Consider the following 8,893-nt stretch of genomic DNA (forward strand, 5'->3'; position numbering starts at 1 on the left):
AAGCAGCTGTGGCTCATGCTGTTACAACAATTTCCTTATACAACAAAACATACCGAGACACTGGCCACATGTGAGGTTTTACTGTATTCTGCTTGCAACACTTTGACTTCTGAAAAGCAGTTGTACAAGAAGGTAAAGCAAACCAATACCAAAGCTGGAACGGCATACTTCTAATCTTACACACAGGTTTCAATTCCGCAAGAAATCCTCTCCTGGTCTGCACAGTCTCGCTGGCAGTATACGCATATCAGACTCACCTGTGCAGACTATTTTCCAGGATAAGAGCCAAAATCCGCAAGCCTACATCATAATCACCTCGCTGAAGTCCTTCTTTCAAACCCAGAAGGGCAAGCAGCTTTTGCAAATACCTTCCGCAAAAGCCAGGACACGCACTGTACCGCAGCCGGCTCTAAAAACATAACCTTCATACTGGCGTAACACTTACTGGGGTTTGTTATCGAATTATTTAACCATACAGCGAAATCAACACGCAGCCAAACGAAACAGGACAACCTAATTAACACCGCGGAGGAGAAAGCTGTCAAGAAACAAAGAGATTGCGAGCCAGCCCCGGAGCCAGCGCTGCCCGCCCGGAGGTCCTGGTTGAGAAGGGGCTGCCAAGGCAGGACTGCACCCCCCAGCCCAGCCCTCCTGTCACCGCGCTCTCACCTCCCTGTGCCTCACCCACGGACCTGTGACCAGCCCAGTGCCCCCACCCGCATGGGGAGATGCCCCGCCGCGGCCACCCGCAGGAAGTCAGTCTGTCTGTCTGTCTGTCTGCCTGCCTGTCTGTCTGTCTCCTCCCCTCGCCCCCTCGGCCACGTCCCCCCTGGGTTTACCGTCTGCTGACAGCGAGGCGGATCACTGGCCGCGCCGCCCCCTCCCCGACCCCGCCGAGCAGCGCAGCCCGATCCCGTCCCGTCCTCCGAGCCCCGGCGCCCTCGGGGAGCCCGGCAGCGCCCGCGGGGCTGGGGGGCGCCCCCACCGAGTACCCACACACAGACATACACATACACACACATATACATATACACACCCCGCCCGCCTTTCCCCCCCCCCTGCGGCTCCTCACCCGCTCGCTGCGCGGCCGGCAGGGTGAACAGGAACCCCGCCATGGCGGCGCTGGTGCCGCCACTGCCGTGCCCCGCCGGCCGCCCCGGCCCGGCGCGCTGACACATCAACAAAGATGGCGGCGGCGGGCGGGGACCGGCCCGGCAGCGGGGGCGGGACCGGGGGAGCCGGCGGGGCCCTGGGGCGGGACCGGCCGGGCCGCACCGCGGGGTCCGGGGTAAGGGGCGCCATGAAAGGCTGCGACCCGCTGAGGGATCCAGGAGCATGGGGCGAGGCGTTCGTTGACGGTGCCAACAGCTCCAAGCGGCTGGTCCTGTAGGATAGAGGAGATGGGCTTAAGCTGCGCCGGGGGAAGTTCAGGTTGGACATTAGAAGAATTTTTTTCACAGAAAGGGGGATTAGACATTGGAGTGGGCCGCGCAGGGAGGCGGTGGAGTCACCGTCTCTGGAGGTGCTCAAGGAAAGACTGGCTGTGGCATTTGGTGCCGTGGTCTGGTTGACCTGGTGGTTCGGTCACAGGTCAGATTTGATGATCTCAGAGGTCTTTTGCAACAGAATGTGTGATTTCACACAGTAGAGAATTTAGAGCACGTGACTGAAAATTATTTCAACCTGGGTTTTTTCCCCCCGCCTTTTCTTATTTAAACATGCCACCTTTCTGGGCAAGGGATCCCTTGTCAGGCATTCCATGGCGCTTCCCAAGACCCAGATCCCAGAGACGTGCAGGAGGGACTCTTCCCCTCAAGAGATTTCAGAGAGATGGTTACAAAGACGCCTCTCCTTTTTGCAAGATCAGCGCACAAGTAATGACTAAGAGAATCTCTTCACCCTTAAGTAAACGGCATCTCATTCTCCAGAACCAACCCCTACACATGACATCAAAACCCCCTGCACCCACATAATACTTAAGAGTCAGTCCAATGATGTTAATAAACAGAGTCCAGCTTCACTTAACACCTGCTGGGACTTCGTTCCTTATTCTGATTGGATTAAAAGAAGAAAAAAAAAGTGAAAAATTTGCTAGGCATCAAAAACTACATTTCAGAGATGGGAGCAGCAATTTTTCAGTGGCACACAAAGCTTTTTGTAATCTAGAGCAAGGCATAAAAGCTGTTATATTTAATACAAAATAAATTGAAAAAATACCTTAGCAGACAAGCTGTTAAGTGAAAACAGTTTTATTTACTATAGCAGCTCAGCTAAAATAAGCACTGGCATCTCTCCTGCAGTAAGTTCTTAAACATAACAATAGAAAAGCAAGTTAAAATCATTGAATAATTCAGGTTGGAATGAACCTCAGGAACTTAGCTAGTACAATCCCCTACTCTAGTAAGACTAACTTTGATGTCAGATCAGATTGTTCCTTTATATTGGCTAATTTATTTTTATATAAATAAAAAACCATGCACATACCTGCATGTATGAAATCATCACATAACAGTAATGATTTCTTCAGTTCCTACTGTGGGTGACCTTGAAAACAGAATGTGCTGCATAACTTTTACTCACAAACATTAATTAGGAGACTTATTTCAGAGCAAGTTATTTTTCTCCATATTCTTTCAAGGTATTTGGAATTTCAGAGCTGCAAATGCAAATTTTGGGGTCCTAGAAAATGCTCCCTTGAAACCTGTCATTTAACACCAGCCAGCAACTAAGCCTCACACAGCTCCTGGCTCATGCCCCTCCCCAGCAGGATGGGGGAGAGAACTGGAAGACTCAAACTCGTGGGTTGAGATAAAGACAGCTTAATGTGACAGAAAAGAAAATAATAATTATGTTAATAATGATGATGATAAAGAATTAGAATGTACAAAACCAGTGATGCACAATGCACTTGCTTACCACTCGCTGATCAATGGCCAGAGAGTTCCCAAATGGCAGATCCCAGTCAGCTTTTCCCTCTGTTTATGTACTGAGGATGACGCCATTTGGTGGGGAATATCCCTTTGGCTAGCTGGGGTCAGCTGTCCAAGCTGTCTCCCTCCCAGCTTCTTGTTCCCTCCAGCCTTCTTGCTGGCAGAGCATGAGAATTTGAAAAATCCTTGATATAGAGTAAACCCTACTTAGAGACAACTAAAAACATTAGTTTGTTATCAGCATTATTCTCCTTCAAAATCCAAAACACAGCTCTGTACCAGCCATTAGGAAGAAAATTTACTCTATCCCAGCCAAAACCTTTTTACAGATCCTTGAAAAGGAGAGTGGGATTTTGGAGAAAATTAATCTGCAAACTGTTCAGTGCTATCATAACTATAATTTTTATTTTAGGAAAGATAATTCTCCTTCAGGTAACTAAGCAATGTCCTAGCCATCATCTCTAAAGCCATGAAGGAGCCAGTCATATGAAGGCATATGTCTAAGGGCATTCTTAAGTTTAGATCATAAATGAAAGGAGATTGCAGAGAGAACTTGTGTCCTCAGCTTTAAACTCCAAATACCATCTTAAAGGCAAATGTCTATCCCTTGCTTTGCTCATAATATGCCATGCATTCCACCTTATTAAAAAATACAAAAAACCCCACATCAGGTGTGGAATAGGGATAAGTAAAACTTGTCCCTTTTCAGAAAGCAGTGCCATGCAAAATTCACTTGCTAATTGCCATACAGCCCAAATCTAAGCTTAGCTTTCAGAAAGGCTTCTTTGCCTCTCCTGCTACTGTTCTGCTGCTCTGTAACACAGTCATTTCAGGCCCCAAATGCTTCTTATTTGTTCTTCTAGTTACTTAAAGGCAACTTCAGAGGCATCAATGTACTCTGGCCCCCGTCCTTCTAAGATCTGTGCTTCTGCCTTGCTGAACACTTTCTCTGTAGTCTCACTTTATGTTAATGGTGTGTGGTTTAGTGCGTTCCACCAGACCTGGCAGAATTTCAGATGATTTTTACCTTTTATTCTGGACATTTTTTTTTTCAGCAGGACTGAAATCAGGTTAAAAAAGTAGAGCCTGGTTAGTGGACTTCTTCTTTAAAGGCAGGAGAAAAGGGGGTTTTTTGTACTCAGCTGCACTCCCCGTAGTTCTAGTCCCAGAACCGATGTTGACAGTTCTGACTCCTGTAATACCTGTGCTTAGGCCACATTTTCATCTAAAGAGTATCTTGTCCCCAGGAGGCAGCCACAGATATTTAGGAAATGACAATGACAGGTCACAGAGAGAGCCCTTCCCCAAACTGCTTGTGTTAGTATTAAATAAGAATGAATTACTGTACCTCTTAATTAGCCAGTCATAGCTGTCTTTTGGCATGTACAAATGCTGAGGAAAACAATTCCTGAGTGAGAGAACTAACCATCTGAAAGACAGACAGTCCTACACAAAGACTTCTCTTCTGCTGCAGACAAGCTCTGCATTGCAGAGGCAGAAGCTGAATTTGGCCCACATATTCAAAGCATTGTAGTTCTGACTTTTGGCTCGTGCTTTGTTATGTAAGAAAAAGAAAAGTAAGTGTTCATGTAATTGCTCCATGTCCAGTTGACATTTGTTAATTATACAGACATTTTTATAGTTTTGCCTGCTGGAAGGGCTTATAAATCTATGTTTTCTTCTTTAGCTAAAGAAGTGTTTGCAACTCCACTTTAAGGGAAAACAATGAGGTGGCTGAAACAGCAGATGAAGGGCCATGTCTGGCACTGCCAAGGAGGAGCTGGGAGCACAATCCAGCTTGTCCAACACCCATCTTCTGTATTTGTCAGAACACTGGTCTGTTATAATGTGATTACTGATGGCTGACTTGATTCCTACATTTCATACCATGGCAAGATTACATGAAGGGTTATTATTTTCTTCATTAGGAATCGCTTTTGTTGTCTAACCATTTTATTTGAGCAAGCACAGTTTGCCAGGGGTCGTCAGGGAGCACCATCCACGAAGCCCCAGGAACCCCACCTTCCCTCCCTGTGCCAGGTAAGGACAGCACCTCTGCTGAAGCTGCTTGCCACCACTGTCGTGTCTGATCTATGCGTGGTAAATCCTAAGTGTGACTGTAATCACTCAAGTGCTCTAACTGGAAAAAACTATTTTCATTATGTGTTGCATGGGCTGTCCTTTGTTGAGCACGTAGCCCAGTGGCGTCCCAGCTAGTTCCTAGGCACTTAGATCCAAGAGCTAATGACACACTGGCAGAGTTATTACAGAACCTACGTGTAGGATAGCCTGAAGCTCTTGCTAAGAGGCAAGCTGCATTAACCTCCTGCAGCTCCTGTGATATCACTCCAGATCAGCCTCCATCCTAACAGCACTGTGCTCAGTTACCTCTGACACTCATTTATATTTCACTTTGGAAGGGAGAGCTGCCCTGCAGGAAGACATGGATAGGCTGGAAGAATGAGCTAACAAGCACCTTATGAAATTCAACAAGGTCAAGTGTAAGGTCTTGCATCTGGGACAACATAAACCAGGATGCTGCTGGGGCAAAGAAAGCCAACAGGATGCTGGGCTGCATCAATAAGGGCATCGCCAGCACAGGCAGAGAAGTATTTGTCCCACTCACTGTTTGCCAGGCTACACATGGAATACTTTCTTTATTTTTGGTTTCTGCTGTACAAAAGACAGGTGGACAGGCTGGAGAGGGGAAAGAGAAGAGCCACAAAGATGATCAAAGGTCTGAGAAGCTTGCTACAGGAGGAACAGCTGAGAGAAGTGGTTTGTTCTGCCATCACAAAAGAAGGCTCGGGGAGACCTTATCCATGTTCCAGTATTTAAAGGCTGGCTACAAAGAAGATGGAGACTCAGGGAGTCCCATGGAAAAGACAAAGGGTAATGGATACAAGTCACTTACGGGGAGATTCCAGTTAGATACAAGAGTAAAATGTTTCACTATAGGAATAAACAGCCACTGGAATAATCTCCCCAGGAAAGCAGCAGATTCCCCAATGCTAGACAATTTTAAGATTCAGCTGGACACGGTGCTGGGCCATCTTGTCCGGTGTGTGCTTTTGCCACTAGATGACCAGATGATCCTTCTATTCTGGTATTCATAGAATACCTGACCTAGGATTCTATGGTTGTATTATTTTTTTCCATTGCTGCAGCCAGACCTGTTAATTTTTCTTTTTGGAATGAATTTTACTATTGGCATTTCCTGCCCTTTCTTGTTGCACTATCCTGAGGCATGGAAAGTTCCAAATGACTATCACTTAAAAACCAAAAAAAAAACCATTTGCCTTAACTGCAAGAAAACTTTGTGCTTATTCACATGCTGATAAAGTTCTGTCTCCAGTGGGATTCTTTATTTGCCTTTTCATTGTAATCTGTCAATATACTTCCAGAGCAGTCTATAGTGTTAATTAGTGTCATTTCAAAAGACTGTTGTGACTGGCAGCATTGTTTGATTCAGCAGGCCTTGGGGATTGAAATGACCAGCCAGCTAAAAGTACTAGAAACATGAATGTTTTCAGCCACAAAGAAATTCATTGGGGTTTTTCTTTCTTTTTTTTTTTTTTTTTTTTTTTTAAGAGAGAGGGGGGGGAGAGAGAGGAAGAGAGGTCTGAATGATAGAGTTCTTAGGCATGAGGACTGTTGAGCTAACCTTAGGGACAGAGGAACGAGGTGCAGGCAGGTAATGAAGGCTGTATGATCATGATTGCCCCATCTCCCCACAACCTCCCATATAAAACTGTGCCTACTCAGATATGAAATGCTGGGCAATTTGGCAGGTGGATTTCCTGAAATCCCACATAATCCCACCTAATTTCACCTCTTGCTTTCAGAGCAGCCTCTGATACAGTCAGCTTCTGCTCAGGTTGCAGTTGGTGGTTCATTGGAGCCCGGAAGAGTCTTTCCTCTGACTTTGGTAGGTGGTATCTAAACCACCTAGAGAAAACCAAGCAACTCTTAGATGTGTTGTTCCCTTTGAGAATGCTTAGCAGGGAAAGCAGGGAACAATGGTTTGTCAGATAGGATCCTAGACTCAAACACAGAAGATTTAGACTGAAATGCTGTCATAGCCAGACTTCAAATGTCTTTAAGGCAAAACAGCTGTGCCTCAGTTACTTCTCTGCGAACAGAAATAATTATTCCTTGCTGTACAGAACATATAAGAATAAAATCCATCATTGATTTTATACACTTTAATAATAAGTACAACAATGCAGGCACTACAATAGACCAGACTAATTTATTTTTGTTGAAGGCTTAATTGCACAGCACTGGGAACACCTGAGATCATATCTGAGAAGTAGCATAACTGCAGCAGTCTTGAGGATGAAGTATGTTCTCCAGTGTAGATAGAGACATGAGAGTGGGAAACAAACGTTAAAAGAAGAAAAGGGGAAACCACCTTGTGTAGAAAAGAAAGAGAAGAAAGGACAATGAAAGTGAGGTTGGAAACAGGAGATGAAGTGATGTATTTTCTTGGCGGCAGGGCACAATGCAAGTATTTCAACATGCAAATGCATCCATTTTATGTATCAAATTTCATACTTTTGCGTAGATCTCACAGCCACTTTCTGAATTCGTACGAAATAAGGCTGCCTAACTGATGTCATGAGAGAATTTTCATTTTATTGGACAAAATACAGCAAGCAGCTGTACACCTTGTCTGCTGCTGGACTATGGACACCTGGCCCAAGATGTGGGTGTGCCTGTTGCTGGGAAGCACTGAAAGGCCAAGTCAGGAGGAGACCAAGGCTGCCCAGGCACAGAGTAGTGAGTACAACATGAAGGTTTTTCTGAAATTAACAGCTAAGGAAAGTGCTGTAGCTCCCTGTAGCTAGTATTTTCTAACTCTTAATTATTCTTTCATCTTTTTGCATCAGTAAGAGCAGCACACTACAGGGATCACCAAGGAATGCATGGGGTTACTGGGGCAGCCATGGGTAGTGATGGCCACGAAGATGATCACAGGGCTGGAGCATCTTTGCTATGAAGACAGGCTGAGAGAATCGAAGTGTTCAAGCTTGTACTTCAAGGTACCTAAAAGGACAAGAGAGCTGGAGAGGGACTTTTTACAAGGGCATGTAGTGATAGGACAAGGAGAAATGGCTTCAAACTGACAGAGGGCAGATTTACATTAGTTATTAGTAAGAAATTGTTTCCTGTGAGTGTGGTGAGGCACTGGCCCAGGTTGCTCAGAGAAGTTGTGGATGGCCCGTTGTCACTGAAATTTGAGAATAAAACTCCTTAACACCAATGCAGTATTAAGAAGCATTAATAATAATGAAGGCATTAGTCTATTACAGCACAGATGTACAGGGGATAACTCAGCCTAAGGCGCACACCTGGCTCAAGATGGTACATGCTTATTAGCCAGGGATATATACGTGTTTCTGAACAGTTTGATACTTTAGGAGGCCACAGAGCCCCCCAGCTGGATTGGGCTGACTTGATTCGTTACCGAGCTCTCACCCTTCATGACATTTCATTGACTGCCACCTCATCATAATTTGCAACACCATCCCTGAGGGTGTTCAAGGCCAGGCTGGATGGGGCTCTGAGAAACCTGGTCAAGTGGAAGCCGTCCCTGCCCATGCTAGGGGAATTGGAACTAGTTGATTTTTAAGGTCTTTTCCAACCCACATCATTCTATGATACTGCAATATTTCACTGTCCCTCAGCGAATTTTGCTGAAGACAGAGTGAGAAAATCATTGGAGCTTTTGAGTAATAAAATAAAAGCCATTGCTTGCCACACACTGGGTGTAATACGATTTACGACTAATGTATTTTTTGCCAGGGCTCTGACAACCACACCACAGTCCATGTGAAAACCACACGGGCACAGCTACCAGGTCCTAGGACAGGGGGACACTGACAAGGAGGCACCAGTTGTGGTGGCCAGATGAGGGGTCTGACCCAGCACTCTGCTGCAGCAGTAGCCTCAGAATCACA

At 45.6% G+C, this 8,893-nt stretch overlaps 1 protein-coding gene across 2 annotated transcripts in view; it reads right to left on the bottom strand.

The window, feature by feature from the left end:
• CCDC186 (coiled-coil domain containing 186) overlaps nt 1-1,181 on the bottom strand; it is a 41,565-nt gene extending 40,384 nt beyond the window's left edge. The window contains exon 1 of one of the 2 annotated variants that reach the window (XM_027884882.1): nt 258-341. The gene's annotated coding sequence lies outside the window, so the exon portion shown is untranslated. Of the gene's footprint in view, nt 1-257; nt 342-1,072 lie in introns of those variants that run through there. The other variant, XM_027884880.1, reaches the window with a different exon arrangement.
• Between the last annotated feature and the right edge of the window lie 7,712 nt (nt 1,182-8,893).

The sequence above is a fragment of the Empidonax traillii genome, unplaced genomic scaffold (genome assembly GCF_003031625.1).
Source record: "Empidonax traillii isolate 1590-97213 ecotype Southwest subspecies unplaced genomic scaffold, ASM303162v1 scaffold156:size1289327, whole genome shotgun sequence".
In the NCBI taxonomy this organism is placed as follows: Eukaryota; Metazoa; Chordata; class Aves; order Passeriformes; family Tyrannidae; genus Empidonax; species Empidonax traillii.